Source organism: Pleurodeles waltl, chromosome 3_1, assembly GCF_031143425.1.
Source record: "Pleurodeles waltl isolate 20211129_DDA chromosome 3_1, aPleWal1.hap1.20221129, whole genome shotgun sequence".
Classification (NCBI taxonomy): Eukaryota; Metazoa; Chordata; class Amphibia; order Caudata; family Salamandridae; genus Pleurodeles; species Pleurodeles waltl.
The window spans coordinates 765367587-765389181 of NC_090440.1; the positions used below are offsets into that span (position 1 = coordinate 765367587).

At 43.8% G+C, this 21595-nt stretch overlaps 1 protein-coding gene across 3 annotated transcripts in view; it reads right to left on the reverse strand.

Moving 5' to 3' along the window:
• Positions 1-21595, reverse strand: part of BMAL1 (basic helix-loop-helix ARNT like 1) — a 573964-nt gene that overhangs the window by 435911 nt on the left and 116458 nt on the right. For all 3 annotated transcript variants that reach the window (XM_069223570.1, XM_069223574.1, XM_069223572.1), the window contains exon 2: positions 4637-4761. The gene's annotated coding sequence lies outside the window, so the exon portion shown is untranslated. The remainder of the gene's footprint in view (positions 1-4636; positions 4762-21595) is intronic.

Below are 21595 nucleotides of genomic sequence, written 5' to 3' on the forward strand. Positions count from 1 at the left end.
GGAAGGGCAGGATTTTTTTTTATTTTTTATAATTGCATAGCTACAGATTGGATTTTTGTTGTTTTGGTGTCCAGTAACTTATTAAATTTTACCCTTTTTTTCTAAATGTGTGTGGGATTTTTCTTGTGTTTGTGTACTACTGTTTCTGTCCTGCATACATACTTCACACGTTGCCTCTAAGTGCTTTTATGCCAAGCTGCCGGATTATTTAGCACAGGTTAATTTAGTTACTTTAGTGGTTCACCCTGATGAGGAGTGTGGCTGTTGGTTGAGCGGGGTTCATCCTCCCTCAACCAACAACCCAGGTTCTCACAGGGCCCAATTCACAAAGGCATGTGAGTGTGAGAAGGTAGCCTCTTTCTAGCCTTGTTACCCCCACTTTTGGCCTGTTTGTGAGTGTATGTCAGGGTGTTTGTCACTGTTTTCACTGTCTCACTGGGATCCTGATGGCCAGGCCTCAGTGCTCATAGTGAGAACACCATGTTTTCAGTATGGTTGTTATGTGTCACTGGGATCCTGCTAGTCAGGACCCCAGTGCTCATAGGTTTGTGGCCTATATGTATGTGTCACTGGGACCCTGTCACACAGGGCCTCAGTGCTCATAGGTGTGCATGTATATGTTCCCTGTGTGGTGCCTAACTGTCTCACTGAGGCTCTGCTAACCAGAACCTCAGTGGTTATGCTCTCTCATTACTTTCAAATTGTCACTAACAGGCTAGTGACCATTTTTACCAATTTACATTGGCTTACTGGAACACCCTTATAATTCCCTAGTATATGGTACTGAGGTACCCAGGGTATTGGGGTTCCAGGAGATCCCTATGGGCTGCAGCATTTCTTTTGCCACCCATAGGGAGCTCTGACAATTCTTACACAGGCCTGCCACTGCAGCCTGAGTGAAATAACGTCCACGTTATTTCACAGCCATTTTACACTGCACTTAAGTAACTTATAAGTCACCTATATGTCTAACCTTTACCTGGTAAAGGTTGGGTGCAAAGTTACTTAGTGTGAGGGCACCCTGGCACTAGCCAAGGTGCCCCCACATTGTTCAGAGCCAATTCCCTGAACTTTGTGAGTGCGGGGACACCATTACACGCGTGCACTACATATAGGTCACTACCTATATGTAGCTTCACCATGGTAACTCCGAATATGGCCATGTAACATGTCTATGATCATGGAATTGCCCCCTCTATACCATCCTGGCATAGTTGGCACAATCCCATGATCCCAGTGGTCTGTAGCACAGACCCTGGTACTGCCAAAACTGCCCTTCCTGGGGTTTCACTGCAGCTGCTGCTGCTGCTGCCAACCCCTCAGACAGGCAGCTGCCCTCCTGGGGTCCAGCCAGGCCTGGCCCAGGATGGCAGAACAAAGAACTTCCTCTGAGAGAGGGTGTGACACCCTCTCCCTTTGGAAAATGGTGTGAAGGCAGGGGAGGAGTAGCCTCCCCCAGCCTCTGGAAATGCTTTCTTGGGCACAGATGTGCCCAATTCTGCATAAGCCAGTCTACACCGGTTCAGGGACCCCTTAGCCCCTGCTCTGGCGCGAAACTGGACAAAGGAAAGGGGAGTGACCACTCCCCTGACCTGCACCTCCCCTGGGAGGTGTCCAGAGCTCCTCCAGTGTGCTCCAGACCTCTGCCATCTTGGAAACAGAGGTGCTGCTGGCACACTGGACTGCTCTGAGTGGCCAGTGCCACCAGGTGACGTCAGAGACTCCTTGTGATAGGCTCCTTCAGGTGTTAGTAGCCTTTCCTCTCTCCTAGGTAGCCAAACCCTCTTTTCTGGCTATTTAGGGTCTCTGTCTCTGGGGAAACTTTAGATAACGAATGCATGAGCTCAGCCGAGTTCCTCTGCATCTCCCTCTTCACCTTCTGATAAGGAATCGACCGCTGACCGCGCTGGAAGCCTGCAAACCTGCAACATAGTAGCAAAGACGACTACTGCAACTCTGTAACGCTGATCCTGCCGCCTTCTCGATTGTTTTCCTGCTTGTGCATGCTGTGGGGGTAGTCTGCCTCCTCTCTGCACCAGAAGCTCCGAAGAAATCTCCCGTGGGTCGACGGAATCTTCCCCCTGCAAACCGCAGGCACCAAAAAGCTGCATTACCGGTCCCTTGGGTCTCCTCTCAGCACGACGAGCGAGGTCCCTCGAATCCAGCGACACCGTCCAAGTGACCCCCACAGTCCAGTGACTCTTCAGCCCAAGTTTGGTGGAGGTAAGTCCTTGCCTCACCTCGCTGGGCTGCATTGCTGGGAACCGCGACTTTGCAAGCTACTCCGGCCCCTGTGCACTTCCGGCGGAAATCCTTCGTGCACAGCCAAGCCTGGGTCCACGGCACTCTAACCTGCATTGCACGACTTTCTAAGTTGGTCTCCGGCGACGTGGGACTCCTTTGTGCAACTTCGGCGAGCACCGTTTCACGCATCCTCGTAGTGCCTGTTTCTGGCACTTCTCCGGGTGCTACCTGCTTCAGTGAGGGCTCTTTGTCTTGCTCGACGTCCCCTCTCTCTGCAGGTCCAATTTGCGACCTCCTGGTCCCTCCTGGGCCCCAGCAGCGTCCAAAAACGCCAAACGCACGATTTGCGTGTAGCAAGGCTTGTTGGCGTCCATCCGGCGGGAAAACACTTCTGCACGACTCTCCAAGGCGTGGGGGATCCATCCTCCAAAGGGGAAGTCTCTAGCCCTTGTCGTTCCTGCAGTATTCACAGTTCTTCAGCCTAGTAAGAGCTTCTTTGCACCAACCGCTGGCATTTCTTGGGCATCTGCCCATCTCTGAGCTGCTTGTGACTTTTGGACTTGGTCCCCTTGTTCCACAGGTACCCTCAGTCAGGAATCCATCGTTGTTGCATTGCTGATTTGTGTTTTCCTTGCATTTTCCCTCTAACACGACTATTTTGTCCTTAGGGGAACTTTGGTGCACTTTGCACTCACTTTTCAGGGTCTTGGGGAGGGTTATTTTGCTAACTCTCACTATTTTCTAATAGTCCCAGCGACCCTCTACAAGGTCACATAGGTTTGGGGTCCATTCGTGGTTCGCATTCCACTTCTGGAGTATATGGTTTGTGTTGCCCCTATCCCTATGTTTCCCCATTGCATCCTATTGTAACTATACATTGTTTGCACTGTTTTCTAAGACTATATTGCATATTTTTGCTATTGTGTATATATATCTTGTGTATATTTCCTATCCTCTCACTGAGGGTACACTCTAAGATACTTTGGCATATTGTCATAAAAATAAAGTACCTTTATTTTTAGTATAACTGTGTATTGTGTTTTCTTATGATATTGTGCATATGACACTAAGTGGTACTGTAGTAGCTTCACACGTCTCCTAGTTCAGCCTAAGCTGCTCTGCTAAGCTACCATTATCTATCAGCCTAAGCTGCTAGACACCCTATACACTAATAAGGGATAACTGGGCCTGGTGCAAGGTGCAAGTACCCCTTGGTACTCACTACAAGCCAGTCCAGCCTCCTACAGTGAGTGTACATAAATAAGTATTACAAGAGTACTACTTTGGTGAATAGCACCTGCAGAACTTTGCAATTATTTTCCTTTTCAGAAAAGGTTACACTGGTTTAGCTGTCTGAAAACGGTGATGTTTCATGCAGTGAAATTTTATATTAAAAAGCACAACATTCTGACAGGTAACTATATCATATGGAAAATGGCTAATCGAAGACACATTTTGGATACGTTGAGAATGTCTACATTCGGAAAATATAGCGATGCCTATTGAATTGAGTGTAAACAGTAGTAAAGATAACTGCTTCAGTTAGTAGCTGACATTCTAACAAAATATGTTAAGAATTGAAAATAAAAAATAGAGTGAAATCCAACAACTATGCATATCTTAGTTTCCTTTTGCCAGAGGCCCGTTCCCTTTCCATCAGAATAAAAAAAAAGTCAGTGAATGAGCATCCCATTCACAAAAATAATAAGCCTAGGGGCATAAATGCACAACTATACCTGGGAATTAACGGAATTCTAAGGGTTACACTCAGAACTGTGTGACATGCATACATTTTCACAAGTAAATCTACTAGCCATGCGACTCTCCCCTCTGACCCTTTAATAATGACCAGTGTTTTTTCAGAAATTTACAGCAAGGTGTATGTTTTTTCCTTAAGGAGTGGAGAGATTCCTTCGCCCATCCAATTATATGTAGATGTTCTCCCATTATCTTTCTTATACAGGGAACACAATAACTTTGGCTGTAACATCACTTTTTCAAGGAAAGAAATGGTGCGAGGGCATATTTGGTAAATCCTACAAACATTCTCGAACTTACAGTTACGACTTTTTGGTAGTTAACAAAATATGGCAAGCCCTTCAGCACCTCCCTCCTCTCTACCCCGCCACAGAGGTGTCTGGTTTTCATTGCGGTAAGTGTTTTTTCTCAATATTAAAAAGAAAAACCCCATCTCTTTGCACACCTAATTCCCAAGAAGGGGCACACAATATTTTGTATTAATCATACCCTTAGGCCCTGCCCAATAACTGTGGGAAACATTGTAGCAAACAATTTTTTTTATCTATTCAAGTCCCGGAGTTCTCTTATTATATATAACAGTTCGTTATTTTATGTGTACAAATATTTTATACAGGTGTATTTGAATACTTACTTGAGTTTTTACTTGCGAGATAATCTGTAGGTCAGATGAAGCGAGCTCTGCTTTTCCATTGTAAAAGGAGGCTTATTTTCGAATGCTTGATCAAAAGGTTGGTATCTAATGTATGCAGGATCAATCTACAAAAAAAATACTATTAAAACACTGTGTACATCAAAACTGATTGAGAAAGTATATGGACAGTGATATTAACATTCAATGGATTGATTCAAATGGATCATAAATGCTATATCAAAGTCCTTGCAGGGATTGCGCAGACACCACTTGGTAACTTCAACTGTAGCACTCACATCTCAATATATTCCTCCGAATAGCACAGTGTTAAAACTAATACAATTTATCGATTTCCTTCTGGAAATTATTTAACAATGGTTTGCTTATCTTACACAGCTGTATTTTTGGAAGAAAATACTTTATTACTTCAGTTGTGATAATTTCAGCATTTTATGGGTGCGGTATTCTAACACCTGCGCAAACCTACACAACATTTAAATGTTTAATCATAACCTAATGGAATATCTGCCAACCTTCGTTCTAGGGCAAGCTGACTGTAATCACAGCCACATCTTTTTATGAAAGAGCTGCTGATTATCTGTCAACTGTACTAAGTAAGTAGCAGCTTTTAAGAATTGTGAAGCCCCTTGTCCAGATTCCAGAATCAGTGTTCGTGGTTCAATGGGGCAAAAAGGCCATGCTCTGTACCAACGGCAACCCCTATAAAGACAATCCTAGGGCTCTATCATGAGTTAAAGGTGCCAGAGAAAAAAGCTGGCCATGCAGGATTCATTTATGCTGAGTGCATAAAGATAGGAGCCTTATGAACAGATGACAAATGAAAACATTTGATAAAATGAAAGAAGAACACCAAATTTAGCCAGGGCAGTTCCTACTTTACACCAGATTAACATGAAAGAGGAGGGTCCTCTGGCCACAGTTCCCGGGCTGGCCTCCGAAATAAGACAACCACACTGCTGTATCAGGACGTTATATATCGGTCATATATAAAGTCCTAGCCAATGAAAGGCTTGCACAGAATTGAAAGTGAGCTATAAATTGAATACAGCTTGCAAAGCTCACTAACTGACAAGCAATGGGAGGTAGCAATAAATGATCCGAAAGCTAGTTCCAGTAACGTAAGATTTCAACTAGTACAGTGGAAATACTTATTCCGTATCTATTACCCCCCAACTGGTCCTCAATAAAATACGCCCAAGCAAATAAGAGACGTGTCCCAAATGTAACACGTCATGTAAATGTGGTACAATAGGAGAATACTGTGAAGTGGTAGTAAGAAGGCTACACAAAACAGAAGAAACCACACACAAACTCCTAAGTGTTGTTTTTGCTGGGACTGTACTCGAGCCCCTGAAAGAAAACATTACAAAACAGATTTGTATCCTTGGGTTTGGTCTTTAGTGGCCTTGCATTGACACAAAAAGAAGTGAGTAGCTGGTGAAAAAGACCTGAATCAGAAGGATTGGCAGAAGAAAAAAAACATAATGTCATCAGTTCGAACTGATGATATCTTTACAGAAGATCTGAATGTTTGGTCTCATTAATCAGGAAGAGTAATAAATTCACAAGCATAAGGTGGTAGAGAAAACCACTTCACAAAACAGTTGCCAATCCCGGGTAAAGAAACTAATATCTATGGTCACTATTGTGCAAAAGTTGTTAGATAATGGTACATGAAAACATGATTGTACATAACCATACCTTTACTGGCAAATTATAAGTTACTATAAGATGAAAAAGTATTGTATCCTACTATTACAAAATAAATATAAAAACTTTTTTTTTAAACTATACACACGTAATAGAGTAGTCACTTCTTACTGAAGAGCATCCACGATTTACTGTTAAATTTTCATCAACTGAAGCAATGAGGAAGTGATACCAAAGACAACCCAATGTCTTGGATGAAACTGCTGAACAAATCCCTCCCCCCACTACATAAGAGCTGCAACAAGCCAGATACTGAAAGATGTAAATCTTTCAGTCCTTTAGTAAGTTGTCCATTATTATTATGATTGGCGTCAATTTGTGCCTTTCTGTTATTCATTGATTTGCAAGGAAGACACCTTCAATATGTTCATTCATATTGCAGCCTTGCATGGTAATTGAACTTCATAATACTTCTGCATGATTGTCCACATAGGATTAGGTCTTGTGGAAATACACATTTGCTCTTTTAAATTACACTATAATAGATACACTAACTAGGATTCACAGATATTCCCATCAAAAGTTAACATGTTATGGTTTTTCCCAAGTCAATAAACTAAAAAATAAAACCAAAACAAATAGGGCATGCTCCCGGTTAGAAAGGTCAACTCACACAATACAGCAGGTGTAACTGAGATGCCTAAAAGCAAGCATGAGTGTGATCCTCCACAAGATCTACATCATTTTCATGTTAATTGTTTTAGAGTGGATAATGTTGAGGGACTGGTGCAGTCCTTGTACTAAACCTGCAACACCAACAGGACTGGAGAGTTGATTGCCTGTAATAATAAGGCGCAACAACTCAAAAGGAGTTTTGTAAATGAAATCAGTAAAAAGAAAAATAAGTTTGTCTTCTGTACTACTAGAAGAAGATATGTGTAACACATGGAAAGATTGTAAGCAACATGAAGTGACAAGAAGGTGATGTGCGGCCTTATATCAACCCTCTAAAAGGTATCAATGTGTAGGGGGTGATGCTGTTGCTCAGATTAGAGCGGGTACAGTAAATCTGACCGGTCCAAAGTCCAACATTTTCCATACTTTAGCTTAGGATGAAATAGGAGCAATGGATTTGACCTCCCCAAATCTAATTTGCATTGAACTTTTGTTAAGATGTTTAAATGTGTATTGTAAACTGTTCAATAATTTATTTTTTTAATGTTTATTTTATGTTGTCACTGTACAGTTTTGATTTGTTTAATATCTAGTGTGTTTATCTTTATTTGTATTCATTTTTTTTTAGGTCTAAATAATATTATGCTTATTACTTTTTTAAATAATTTTAAAGCATATGTTTTTATTTTATTTTTGTAAGTTCTATTTTTTTTTTTAATGTAATATGTTTAAAGTTAATATGGTGTATAATAGTTACAATTAATTATAGATACCAATTGTGATGGTACTGTGGGCTTCTATATTTTTGTTGTTGATGTTTTGAACTTAGGGGCTCATTAAGAGTTTTGTAGTTGGACAAGAAGACCATCAAACTTCGGGAGGAGAGCCATGAAGCTGGCGGTCTTCCTCCCCGGGACCATTACGAGGTTGCGCATGGAGCAGAGGCCAATGCTGTTGCACAGAGTGCATTCCAAGGGTGCTGGGTAGGGAGGCACTGTGTTTCTGCCAGCCTTTCCCTGGTGGGGACCCCACCATGAAAAGGCTGGAGGAAACCGGACTCGTGATCATTACAACGGCGCTGATCTTAGACCGCTACACTCGTAATGAGGCCTTCAGTTCATTCTGCTGTTTTTTTTGTTTCTGTCACTTGCCAATGTACCTTTTGGAGTTTATCCAGTTTTTTTTTATATGGACTTAGCCACACTGCTGTCACTAAAACTTTGTCTACCATGAAAAGGAAAGATCCAGTTCAGTCATCATAGATAACTTTTGTGCCTAAATAATTTTGAATCGAAATGAACAAGGAACTTGTTGCTTGGAATGAAGGCACTACTCAGATACTCTAAAAGTAGGCAACATGGAACATTTTATTATATTTGACACCAGGATAAAGAGAGTGGCATGGTTGAAAAACCTGTTGGAAGTCTATGAAGAGGTGCTGTGCTTTAAGCTATGACTAAACCTTTGAAGAAAAGAGAATGACAATTACGTTTTTATCCTATGAATATTAATGAAATTACAGATTTTGCAAACAGTTTTTAAATGGGACGATTCGTTAAGCAAACAGTAACCTAAAATGGCCTTGACTCGGGGTCAGACAGAGCTCTGACACAAGTGAAGTTCACGTTCAACAAAAGGGCCCACTTAGTGGGTTTGACTCTGAACTGGTTACAGCTGAACAGAGGTTTGTCAATGATTGAGACGTGAAGGTGGCGAGCAAGAGGCGTGCAACTGTCTTCACACCTACCAACTGTGCAGCGTCTTTTGTACAGGCCCATTGTCTAAAGTTGTAAACAGCAGTTCTAAAACCCTTGAAACCTCTAACTGGTACTCTTGAGAATCAATGCTTAATTTGTGAAAGAGGTCCGGGGCCGAAGCTCTGCTCAAAAGTCGGCGGCCGGTGCAATTAAACATTGGCACGCCGAATACCAGGGCTGGGTAGTCTTTATTACATAACCAGACACTCCACGCTTCTTTTCTCTCTCTCACAGGTTCTTGTTTTTTTGCGAATGTTTTGCCTTTTTATTCCTTCGTCTTTACGAATTGTGTGTTTTTCCTTCTCTTATACTTAGTAAGTATCTGATACCAAAAAATAAATGCCGGTCCCCAAAAATACGTGCAGATGCCCCGCCATCGGAAACTACTGGCTCTAATTGGGAACTGCTGAGAGAACAAAAGAAGAGCCCCAATAACTTAACACGAAGTCGCCAACTGATAGAAACACAGTGCAGTTTAATACAGTGGCCGAGTTTCAAAAGTCCTATCAAATATGAGCATCAGGGAGTGGAGATAGGGTGAATTAATAAAACACAATGAATTACTGGAAGAGGATGTAGGCCTACAATTCAAAAGTATTAAAAAATGCCATTAACTGTCTAATACTCTTTTCAAGGGAAACCCAATTCTCACCTTGCCAAGGGTGGCTTTAAATCACAGTCACATAAAGTTCTGCTCATAATTAGTTGCTCAACCTATGTGAAAATAAATATTTTCAAATCAGTCCCTGGAGACGCTCAGCCCAAAATAAATTTGTCATTCACCTCCAGCCCAGACCAATGTTATTGTCACTGTGAAAATAAACATTAATATTTTCTCCAACATTTACACAATCTTCCTGAATCAGTTCCACTCTTAGAAAGGCACTCAAGCCACGTCAGTAATGACCAACGCTACTGGTGAAATTCGCACTGAAGTGCACTATTTCTCAAATTATCCACCTTCTTTGCTTAAGCTCTTCTGTACCTCTTTTAGTACCTGGTAGTGTTCACAGCACATTACAGATTTCACCCTGATTTTGGCCTTGAAAGGTTAAAACGTGTGCATTAACAACTAACACTCATTTGCAACTGTTTACGTTTTACCTTGTGATTTAAGAACAATGTAATCCTTCTCAAGCATCCTGCAGTCTCTGCTTCGAAGACATTGCGCAACGTTCACAGAACCTTTTCTACCAAGTGCAAGTCCTGCGCATTTTTGGGAGCCCCCAACAACTTCAAACACACAAAGGACTCTTTAGACTTGATTCATTGAAGGCATTTTGGAGCACATATGTAGTACTGCATTACGTACTACAAAATTTAATTCACAAACCTAAACCAGAGATTTCTGTCACTCCTAAGTTTTCTGTATGGAGATCTCAGCACATGTACATGTAGGTCTTAGCAGTACATATGTCAGGGACAAGGGGAGGTAGTAGTTAAACTGGCAAAAATTACTATAAAATGGGTGGGTAAAGGGAAATTTAAGGAGGGTTTTAGGGAGAGACAAGCTAATACACAAGATGACAATTGCCTGACACAAAATACATTTCCACTACAGTCTTAACAGTGACAAAACAGACTTTAATGTACTCCAACGCAGCCTTGGGGTACACCAAGCACCACACATAGTCAACTACTGATACTGCAACACACTCTGGGAAAACAAAGGAGGAAGCCTATAACTAAGGCTTCCAGTTTTCCGTTTTTACTGATTTTTACAGATAACTACAGACAAAAAAATCATCTATTGCCATGTCTGTATTTATCTTAAAATAAGTAAAAGGGCAGAACATAGGCCTTTTTAATGCTTCTCCCTACTGCCACTCACAAATGCTAGGTCAGTAGCTGTGCAGATTGACAATTAGGGGAATTACAAAAATAGAAATGATTTCCTAGTGAAGCTTACATAACTGTAGATGTGCCACTGTATAAGCTGTTATGCAATTAAATGTTTTCAGATGTATGCATTGTACTGTATACAACTATAACCTGTTGGCCATACACATGGGAGTATACATTTATCTGTTAAATTTAGAATTGTACCCATTGAACATCTAAGTTTACACTAAACACAAAAATATACATGCAAAAAAATTAATCTAGATAAATACAGACTTAAACACAAAAACACCAAATACCATAAACCCAGGAGCTCTAGCTGTAACAGTAACAATGGAAATTATGTAAAAACAAGGACATAATCCGGAATTTAAGAAATATATATATATATACATACACATGCACACCCAACAGTCTAGTTATGGTTCATCTGCACATTCCACACTGAAAAGGCATTTTTATAATATATGAACGAGTCACTTACCTTCGGTAACGACTTTTCTGGTGGATACATTAGCTACCTGTGGATTCCACACCTATTGAATACTCCCATTGCGCCAGCATCCGACGGAAATCTTCTTCCTAGCTTCTGCACGTCGACGAGGACGTCACAATTGCCCACGCGACGCCGTCTGACGTCATACAGGCAATAAGAGGTCCTTGCCGACGTCAGTACCAACATTTTTTATGTGCCTGAGACTAATAGGCCATTGAGACAAACAATCAAATAACAATGTTTAATAAAATCAAAGATAAACACATAATTCCAAAAATTAAAGATCCTCTTTTTTTGTTTTTTTAAATAAATAAATATATATACAGTATATGTACAAGCCCTCACATACCAAGAGGAGCACACCCAAGAACAACTTGGTTAGACCAGACAGGCAACGGGGAGGCGGTGGGACCGTGAGGAATCCACAGGTAGCTAATGTATCCACCAGAAAAGTCGTTACCGAAGGTAAGTAACTCGTTCTTCTGATGGATACAACTACCTGTGGATTCCTCACCTATTGAATAGAGTCCCAAAGCAGTACCGCACTCGGTGGAGGATGCCTGAATGGTCAAACCAAGAAATCCTGCAGCACTGACCATGCAAAATGGCCATCCCTCCTAACCTCAGAATCCAAGCAGTAATGCTTCGCAAAAGTGTGGAGGGATGACCAAGTTGCGGCCTTGCAGATGTCGACCACAGGAACACCCCTAGTCAAGGCCGAAGAGGCCGACTTAGCTCTGGTGGAATGAGCTCTTATACCATCAGGGAGTTCCTTCTTTGCTAAAGAGTAACACATTTTAATGCAAAGAATGACCCACCTGGAGAGTGTTCTCTTGTGGACTGCCCTTCCTCTCCTCTTTCCCACGTACCCGATGAAGAGCTGATCCTCCAACCTGAAATTCTTCGTTCTGTCCACATAGAAGCTTAGCGCTCTCCTCGGGTCTAAGCGGTGTAGTTTTTCTTCTTCTTTCGAAGGATGAGGCGGAAGATAAAACGAGAAAAGAGTAATCGTTTGGGCCATATGAAAGGGTGAAACAACCTTCGGTAGGAAAGCAGCCTTGGTCCTCAACACCACCTTGTCCCCATAAAAAGATGTGTAAGGGGGTCTAACAGAAAGAGCCTGCAGCTCACTCACTCTTCTTGCGGAAGTAATTGCAACAAGGAAAACAGTCTTTAGGACTAATAACCTTAAAGGGCAAGAATGCATAGGCTCAAACGTTGAACCCATAAGAAATGTTAAGACTAGATTTAAATCCCACTGAGGCATAATGAAAGGAGTGGGAGGAAATTTGTTAATGAGACCTTTTAAAAATCTAAGTATTATAGGGGATTTGAATAGAGAAGGCTGGTCCGGAAGACATAGAAAGGCTGACAGGGCAGATAAATATCCCTTGACTGTAGCCACTGCACAACCCCTCTGTGCCAGAGATAAAGCAAAAGACAAGATATCCGATAAGTGGGCACGTAAGGGGTCAATTTGCCTCTCTCCACACCAATTCACAAATTTAGCCCACCTATTAGCGTAGATAGATTTAGTGGAGTGTCGCCTGGCCGATAGAATAACATCCACTACGTTAGGCGGGAGAGAAAAGGAACTCAGGTTGCCCTGTTCAATCTCCAGGCATGAAGGTGCAGGCTCTGAAGGTGGGGGTGTAAAACCTGCCCCTGCGACTGCAAGAGGAGGTCTGCCCTGAGAGGAAGACGGAGCAGAGGGCATAGTGAGAGTTGGAGAAGGTCCGTGTACCATACCCTCCTTGGCCAATCTGGAGCTATTAAGATGACTTGAGCCCGGTCTTGGCGAATTTCTCAAAACTCGAGGAATCAAGGGTATGGGGGGGAAACACGTAAAGCAACTGGTCGCACCAGGTCATCTGAAACGCGTTCCCCAACGCTCCTTGTACCGGATACTGGAGGCTGCAGAATAACGGGCAGTGCGAGTTCTCCCGGGTGGCAAACAGATCTATCCGAGGAAACCCCCACATCTGGAAGATTAGACAGACTTGATCCGGATGGAGATGCCACTCGTGATCAGTCGAGAAATGGCGACTGAGAGTATCCGCACGCACGTTCAAGACTCCGGCCAGATGATTTACTACCAAACAAATCTGATGGTCCTTTGCCCAGGACCAAAGCCGTAGAGCTTCTCTGCAGAGAAGATACGGCCCTACACCTCCCTGTTTGTTTATATACCACATCGCGGTAGTATTGTCCGTCAGGACCCGAACCGACTGACCGCGAAGGGATGGGAGGAAGGCCTTGAGTGCAAGACGTACAGCCCGCAACTCCAACAGATTTATATGAAACATCTGTTCTACTGGAGACCAAAGACCTTTGATCTCCAGGTCCCCCAGATGAGCTCCCCACCCTAGAGTGGAAGCATCCGTTATTACTGTGGTCACCGGCGGAGGTTGCGAGAACGGCCTTCCTTGGGAAAGATTGCCGTCCGAAATCCACCATTTTAAATCCATAGCAGCGTCCCCGGAGATCTTTACCGATCCTTCGAGATCCCCTTTGTGTTGAGACCACTGCTTCCGGAGGCACCACTGAAGAGCCCTCATGTGCCAGCGAGCGTGAGTGACCAACAGAATGCAAGAAGCGAACAGACCGAGCAGACGTAGGACCTTGAGGACTGGAACGACCGCTCCACTTCGAAACATTGGAACCAATGCCTGAATTTCCTGAATCCGCTGAGGCGGAGGAAAGGCACGATTCAACGTTGTATCCAGTACTGCCCCTATGAATAGGAGGCGCTGAGAGGGCTCTAGGTGAGATTTGGGCACATTAACTGAAAAACCCAGGTCGAACAACAACTGGGTTGTCGTCCGTAGGTGACGCAACACGAGCTCCGGAGACTTGGCTTTGATCAACCAGTCGTCTAGATAAGGAAATACTGCTATCCCCTTCCTTCTGAGCTGTGCCGCAGCCACCGACAGGACCTTTGTGAAGACTCGAGGTGCTGAAGTAAGACCAAACGGGAGGACTGAAAACTGATAGTGCTGCGACCCCACCACAAACCGGAGATACTTCCTGTGCAACTCGAGTATCGGGATATGAAAGTAAGCATCCTGCAAGTCGACAGACACCATCCAATCTCCATCGTTCAGTGCCAAAAGCACCTGAGCTAGGGTCAGCATCTTGAACTTCTCCTGTTTGAGGAACCAATTCAAGATCCTCAGGTCCAGGATTGGCCTCAACCGACCATCCTTCTTGGGGATCAGGAAGTATCTTGAGTAACAACCCTGACCCCTCTCCTGCTCTGGAACCAACTCCACTGCACCCTTTAAAAGAAGGACTTGAACCTCCTGTTCTAGTAACAGGAGATGCTCTTCTGAACAGTAGGAAGGGCGGGGCGGGATGGGGGGCGGAAACTCCCGAAAGGGAAGGGCATAGCCTTTCCCCACAATGCTGGTGACCCAGGAGTCTGATGTTATAACCTCCCACTTGTGGAGAAAGCTCAATAACCTCCCCCCTACAGGAGTGGAGTGAGAAGGAATTGGTGGAAGTCTAAGGCTGCTTCCCATGCTGCACCCCTCCAGAGGAAGAGGAAGAGGCAGAGTGCTGCTGGGCGGCTCCACTGGTCCGGACCCTACCCCTCCCTCTGTAAGATCTATAGGAGAGAGCAGAGGCGGGTTGATGCTGGAATCTCCCTCGAAAGGAGGAGGAGGAACCACGACCAAATCCTCGAAACCTCCTAAAAAGTCTGGAGGAAGCAGCAGAAGAGGCTTGCAAGCCTAAAGACTTCGCAGTGGCCCTACTCTCCTTGAACCTCTCTAGAGCTGAGTCAGCCTTGGAGCCGAAAAGTTTATTGCCATCGAAAGGAAGGTCCAAGAGGGTCGACTGTACATCAGAAGAGAATCCAGAGCTACAAAGCCAGGCTTGCCTCCTTGTAGCTACAGCAGTACCCATAGCCCTGGCAACAGAGTCAGTCGTATCTAACCCAGATTGAATAACTTGGGTTGCCGCTGCTTGAGCATCAGAAACCAGGCTCATTATTTCTTGGGGTACCTCAGTATGAGACGACTTTATTTCGTAAATGTATCTCCCTAAAATACAGGTAGCATTAGTGGATTTCAAAGCCATGCTACATGACGGAAAAGCCTTCTTTGATGAAATGTCCATTTTCTTAGAGTCTCTATCTGAGGGCACAGCTGGAAATGATCCTGGGGCAGACCGGGCTGAGCATGAAGCCTGAACCACCAGGCTTTCAGGAGTTGGGTGCCTGGAGAGGAAGCCTGGGTCAGCAGGAGCCACTCGATATTTTCGAGCCACAGATCTATTCACCGCCGAAGATGACACCGGATTCTTCCAAATCTCCATGATTGGATCCAACAAGGCCTCATTAAAAGGCAGAAGTGGCTCTGCAGATGTTGCGGCGGGATGCAACACTTCCGTTAAAATGTTCGGCTTAGGCTCCGACACCGGCAAAGGGAGGTCTAAAAAGTCAGCTGCTTTCCTGATGACTGAATGACATGTTGCAGCCTCCTCCGTATACTCTCCAGGTGATGACAAGTCCCATTCAGGAGAGGTGTCCAGACCACTAGCCGTGTCTAAGCCATGGAGATCTTCTTGAGATTCCTTAATCTCTCCTTCTTCTAATGTCTGTCTCCGATATTCTTGTTCCTCAAGGAGGCGAAGAGCAAGCCTCCTCGAATGTAGTCTTTCCTCTATCCTCGGCATCGACATGGCTTCAGCAGACGTCAAAGCCTGACGCCGCTCCTCGGATCCATCAGACGCCGGATCTAACGGCGCCATGGATTTCTTCGGTGCCAAACGAGGAGAAGGACGGACAGAAGACTGTTGCGGCGCCAGTACGAAAGGGCATAAAAGGTGCTGGTCGTAACGGAGCCGGAGCACCCATATTGAAGGCCAGAGGGCCCGAAGGACCAGCCGGTCCACCACCCGGAGCCATCTGCTGAAAGATGGAGAACATTGCAATCAAGAATGCTGAACTATCGGCTCCAGGGGCCGGGAAAGCTGGGTACTGAGGAGCCTGGGTTGGAGGCAACATTGACGCCGGTCCCGACGTCTGCAAAGCTGGAGAAAACTCTTGGCGCCGAGGAACCTCGAACACAGAAGGAGGATTCACAGGCAACGTCGGCGAAGTCGGGGATGTCAGAGATACTAACAGCGTCTGCGGTTGGGGAGAGATGGTGGGACTCACTTCCCAAGTCTTCCGACGTTGAGTCGAAGGTGACCTCGATCGCGATCTCTCCCTACTCGACCGGCGTCAAGATTCCCGATGGCGCCGGGAGTCCCGATGACGCCGATGCGACTTCAGTGAAGACGACTTGCGATGATGCCTTTTCTCCTTTTTCTTCGACTTTGCCAAAAAGAGCTTTGCTTCTCGCTCTTTTAAGGCCTTTGGATTCATCCGTTGACAAGAGTCACATTTGTCAATGTCGTGGTCGGAACTAAGACACCACAAACAGTCAGAATGTGCGTCCGTAACCGACATCTTGCCACCGCACTCGTTGCAGGGCTTGAATCCAGACTTTGTTTGCGACATTGTAAACTGTCTCAAAGCGAAAACAGCAAAAATAACTGTAACTGCGTTGAGTAGTAACTGTAGCTCCCTCGAAGAATAACCATAGTTCGAATGGCACGGAAAAAAGGGAACTGACGTCGGCACGTCAGCGAAGACCTGTTATTGCCTGTATGACGTCAGATGGCGTCGCGTGGGCAATTGTGACGTCCTCGTCGACGTGCAGAAGCTAGGAAGAAGATTTCCATCGGATGCTGGCGCAATGGGAGTATTCAATAGGTGAGGAATCCACAGGTAGTGGAAAATAAAATAAAATAAATAAAAATAGAAATGTTAGTGAGGGTGGGCGATTTTAGTTGTCATGGGTTGTATCTCTTTCTTTAAGTAAATATAGGCTATTCTTTGTTGAAAATGATTTCATATTTTTATTTTACATTAAACTCATTTTATTCAACAAAAATAAACTTTCATGTTTCGTTTAATTTCCTATAGGGAGATCTGTGCCCCAGTGGCGGAGATCTCCACAACCATGTGGAAAGTTACTAATAGTATATTACCAATTATAAATTCAATCTGGTTGATTTTGAGTCTCACCTGATAGGGTGGAAACTCTTAATTCTAAATTCAGGTATAAATCTTTACTCTAACTCTAACTAGCAAAAAAGTGTGAAATTACACTTAGGTGAAGGAGTTGTTCTACACATGACTAGATCTACAAATGCAAACTTACCATTGTGGATCAGGGTCACTGATGTACAAAGAGGGACAAATGTTAGGGTGTCGTCAGCTGCTTTTTCCAGATATAGTGAGGTGCACTCAGAGACACAATAAGGACTATCACCATCCTAACTTAGCAACTGCATATTTAGCCCAAAGAAGGGTAAGAAAACATCATTAGACTAGCAAAAGTGAATTTGCAAATTTATGTTAAACTACACACTCCATAATCTACATGCTCAAAGCAACAGCCAATTTCTCCCACTGTTTCACTTTCAACACAAGCAGATCTTCAAGGACGCCTTCTCTGTCCATATCACTCTGATAACATGCGACTGAGCGAGCAGAAGTGATTGTTAAAACTGAACACATTTCGATCTCTACACTTCATGTACGACAGCCTGGTACAGGAAGTACTTGCATCTGACACAAGAAGAAAATGTCTTGTGGTACTGCAACTTGTTTGAAAGACTCCTTAGTGTATTTCTTAATATGCTATCATACCACTAATCGTTTGCAGTGCTGCAGTACATACAAGTTTTACATGAGTGAAATCTACTCCTTTCCCTAGTCTGAAGAGAACTTCATCCTCCTTGATTAGAATATGCATGAACTGAAGGAAGGTGAGTGCCGTGCTCAGATATGAAGTGTCACATTTCCATTAATGTTACAGAATAGTGTCTATAACATTTCAGGTACTGGCAAGCACAAGCAGGTCTTGAAACTACTAGATGGCATGGCACATTCTATGAAGTATGACTTGCTGACAAGTGCTGGAAGTTTGCCCTTCCTGCAGGGTCATCTTGGATTTTGTTGCCTTTTTATTGAACCCTATTTTTATTGGCTGTAGAACTCTGTACACTTTATCCCTACTAACCCATGGTAAAGTGCTTACAATGTCCCTGGTAACGATACTAAGACTGGTAGACCCCGACTGTCAAACTTAATGTACTTATATGTCCCTAGCATTTGGTACTATATGTCCTGAGGGCCTGTAAATTCAATGCCATCAGTAGACTGCAGCACTCATTGTGCCACCCACTAAAGAAGCACTGTAAAACAGGTATCCAAGCCTGCCAATGCAGGCTGGGTGTGCAGTTTCAAATTGCTATTTCGACCGAGCAAAACATTCTTTCTGCCAGGCCTAAACCTTCCTTTTTAGTACTTCACACATACCCCTAAGGTAGGGTTTAAAAATCATAGGGCAGATTGCATGCTATGTAAAAGGTAGGATGACCTGACTGTAAAAAAACACAAAGTAATTTGTCACTGTGGCAAGACTGGCTCTCCCATAGGTTCGCACTGGTTTACAATTTTACATTTAGTAACTGCTAAAGTCAGCTTGGGAGTAGGTTGAAACATTGAGCAAGTTCTCATTTTAATTGTAATTTAAAATCCAACTTAATGGTCAGTGTGGATTTTATATTATTATTTTATCAATGACACTTTTAGATAGTTATTTTCCCTCCTAAAATCAAAAGATTTTCCTGCGACTGTCCAACTGTCACTTTATGGCTCTCAGGTGGTGAGATGTGGATTGCTCCCAGACAGTGGACAAAGGGCACTGGGTGTGAGAAGGAAGCATCCTCCCCGGGCAGGATGGCCTAGGGCTGTGTCCATTTCAGAGCAACACTTGCCGATGACTCTCACTTCTAGGCCTGTCTCCTTTTTGTCTCTCCAAACAGGCTGGCTCCAAGCTCAGTGTAAGGGGGGGGGACTGACCAGAACTGGCCTAGGGTGTTGACAAATGCCTGTTCTCCATCCACAGGCTGGAACTGGACATAAAAGTGGACCTCACGTACCTCGCCTCAGCACACTCCTGGACCAGTGAAGACTGAGAAGAAGGACACCCCTGCTGTCTAAAGTAACTGAAGGAATACTGGACCTGCTTGCCATGAACTCAGGACCCCAGAATTGACACCATGGGTCAGTTGGCTGACCTCCTGTTTGAGCTATAGGGACATATGTTTTCAAAGGCACGTCTCTGTGCCATTGCCCAAAGATCAGTAACAACTGGACCAGTCTGGACCTTGCTGCTGGCCTCTATTGATATGGGTCCAAATCCCCAAATGGTGTCCACAAGTACTTGACCATTGACTTGGGTTAGATTGTACTCATCCTGTACCCAAACAGCAAGAAGTGGGGCTTTGAAACTTTGACACCCTTTTGCCTGGAGAACTGACAGAGGCCAGGGTTGCAGTCAAAGCGGCACCAGTCAAATCACCGGTTGGCCTCCACTTGTTGGCTTACCCAGCTGAAGGAGATCCGATCTCCAGAAATGCTTCTAAGTCCCAATGTAGAGGGCTTCATCAGAGCATCCAATCGACATTGATGCATTCCTGGGTAAAGACTTTGGCCTCTCAGAGCTATCCAGCCTTCGTCGACAGCTGCATTGGCACTCTTCAGCAACCTGCCATTGCCCTGCTTCAGATCCAGCTTGCATCTACACCCCGACTCTCTCCCCAGACAGCTCATTGACAATCACTTTTTCTCCATAGACGTTTTTACGTCAGAAGGCAAACTTTCTACTGGGATGAACCTGATGTCTGTATCCGACTCACAATCCACTGCAGTGAGTCATAACTTTTGACTTTCCCCCAGTACAGTGGGACGAGACGCCCGCAGTTGGTGCTCTGCGCATTTTGGCTAATTTTATACATTCATTTCTCTGGTTCTAGCTATTGCATTTGGTTGTTTGATGTCATTTTTTTTTTTAAATATGCTCTATTTTTCTTAATTGGTTTAGGATGTTTCCTGTGGTGCATTTTCACTTTTTTACTGTTTAGCTGTTGCATAAATATATATTGCCTCTAAATTAAGCCTGATTGCTCTGCACCAAACTATCAAACGGTTATGCACAGGTTTATTCAGTGACTTTTATGATTCACCCTGACAAGGATTGTGATCATTAGAAATGGGTTCTCCCCCTTCAACTAATTCTTCAATTTAAGTTATTTGGTTTTAATTGAACTGCAATGCCTCAATGAATCTGGACTCATGTTTTTCATGAATAGGTGTTCTTTAATTTGTTAACAAAAGAAACAGCATTTTTGTATGCCTTTTTTCTGCACAACACATTAAACACGACTCTACTGGCTTTGCCAATGCTTATTTTTACCAATTACACTCTGTTCATAACATGCTACATGCATCCATTTACAGATTCTTCCAGCTTACATATTGCCAAGATGCTGCAAGATTCTACCTGAAAAATACTATCCTGAAAGGATGCATTCCTGGTCGTGCTCTTACACTGTGAAAGAGGCACACCTTCTCACCCACTCTTTTCGATACGTATTTCTAAACTCGCCTACACGTGGCTCTTTCACATAGACTGCAGACATTATTTTTAATTAAACTCGAAGCAAGACAAATTATATAATGAAAGGAAAAGCCTTATTTCTATTAATCTATTTTACAGTCTCTTGTCACGTGGTTTGCTTAATCATGCAGTGCAGCTAATCATGTGTACACCCACAGCTCACTGAGTCATTCACTCGGTTCGGGAAAAAGTAGGTCAACTGAATCCACTTAGACACCAATGTCAAAGCCAAGTTTCAAATCTGCGAGCACCATGCATGATACTCCACAACTCCGCATGGCAGTCTTCAAGGACCTTGAACACTGCAATTAAAGAGCACTTTAACTAAAACGTGTCTCCAACGAACACTGGCATCCATACACACCGAATCTCCCATTCATGACACATTTAATTTTGACAGCAGAGTAAACCAAAATAACTATAACATTTTGTAAGTGTGGAACAGGGTCGAGCTACTTAGATTGTAAACTATGGGTGGGTGAAGAATTTCACTCCGTCAGCGGAGGTTTCTGCGCTCTGCATGGAGCTCCAAAAAACTCCACAAAGTGACATGGAGCAGAGTTTTTTCTCTCAAGCAGCTCACCAAAGTTAAGTTGGTGAGTGAGAGAAATTGCTAACTTGCAAGCGCGAGTGAGATTTCTCAACGCGGGCGGTCACGGCAGGTCGCTACAACTCGCAGTGAGAAAGCTGCTGCTCGTGTTGAGGAAGCGGCCACTCGAGTAGGAAATCTACTCGAGTGATAGAAAGAAGTTAGCACCCTATGGCGCTCTGCCTGATGCCGTTCACTATGAGTTTCCAGCACTGGAGAAACTCCTGGTGCTGAAAATCACCATGAACAGTGTGACTTACCTAAACTCCAACACTTGTGGAACTCCGCATATCACAGTTGACATTTTTGGGCACTTTGTGGAATTCCACATAGCAGAACTCTGCGAACTCCACCCAGGTCTACTGTAAACCTATATCATGCTATGAAATCAAATAGGTGGTTAAGTAG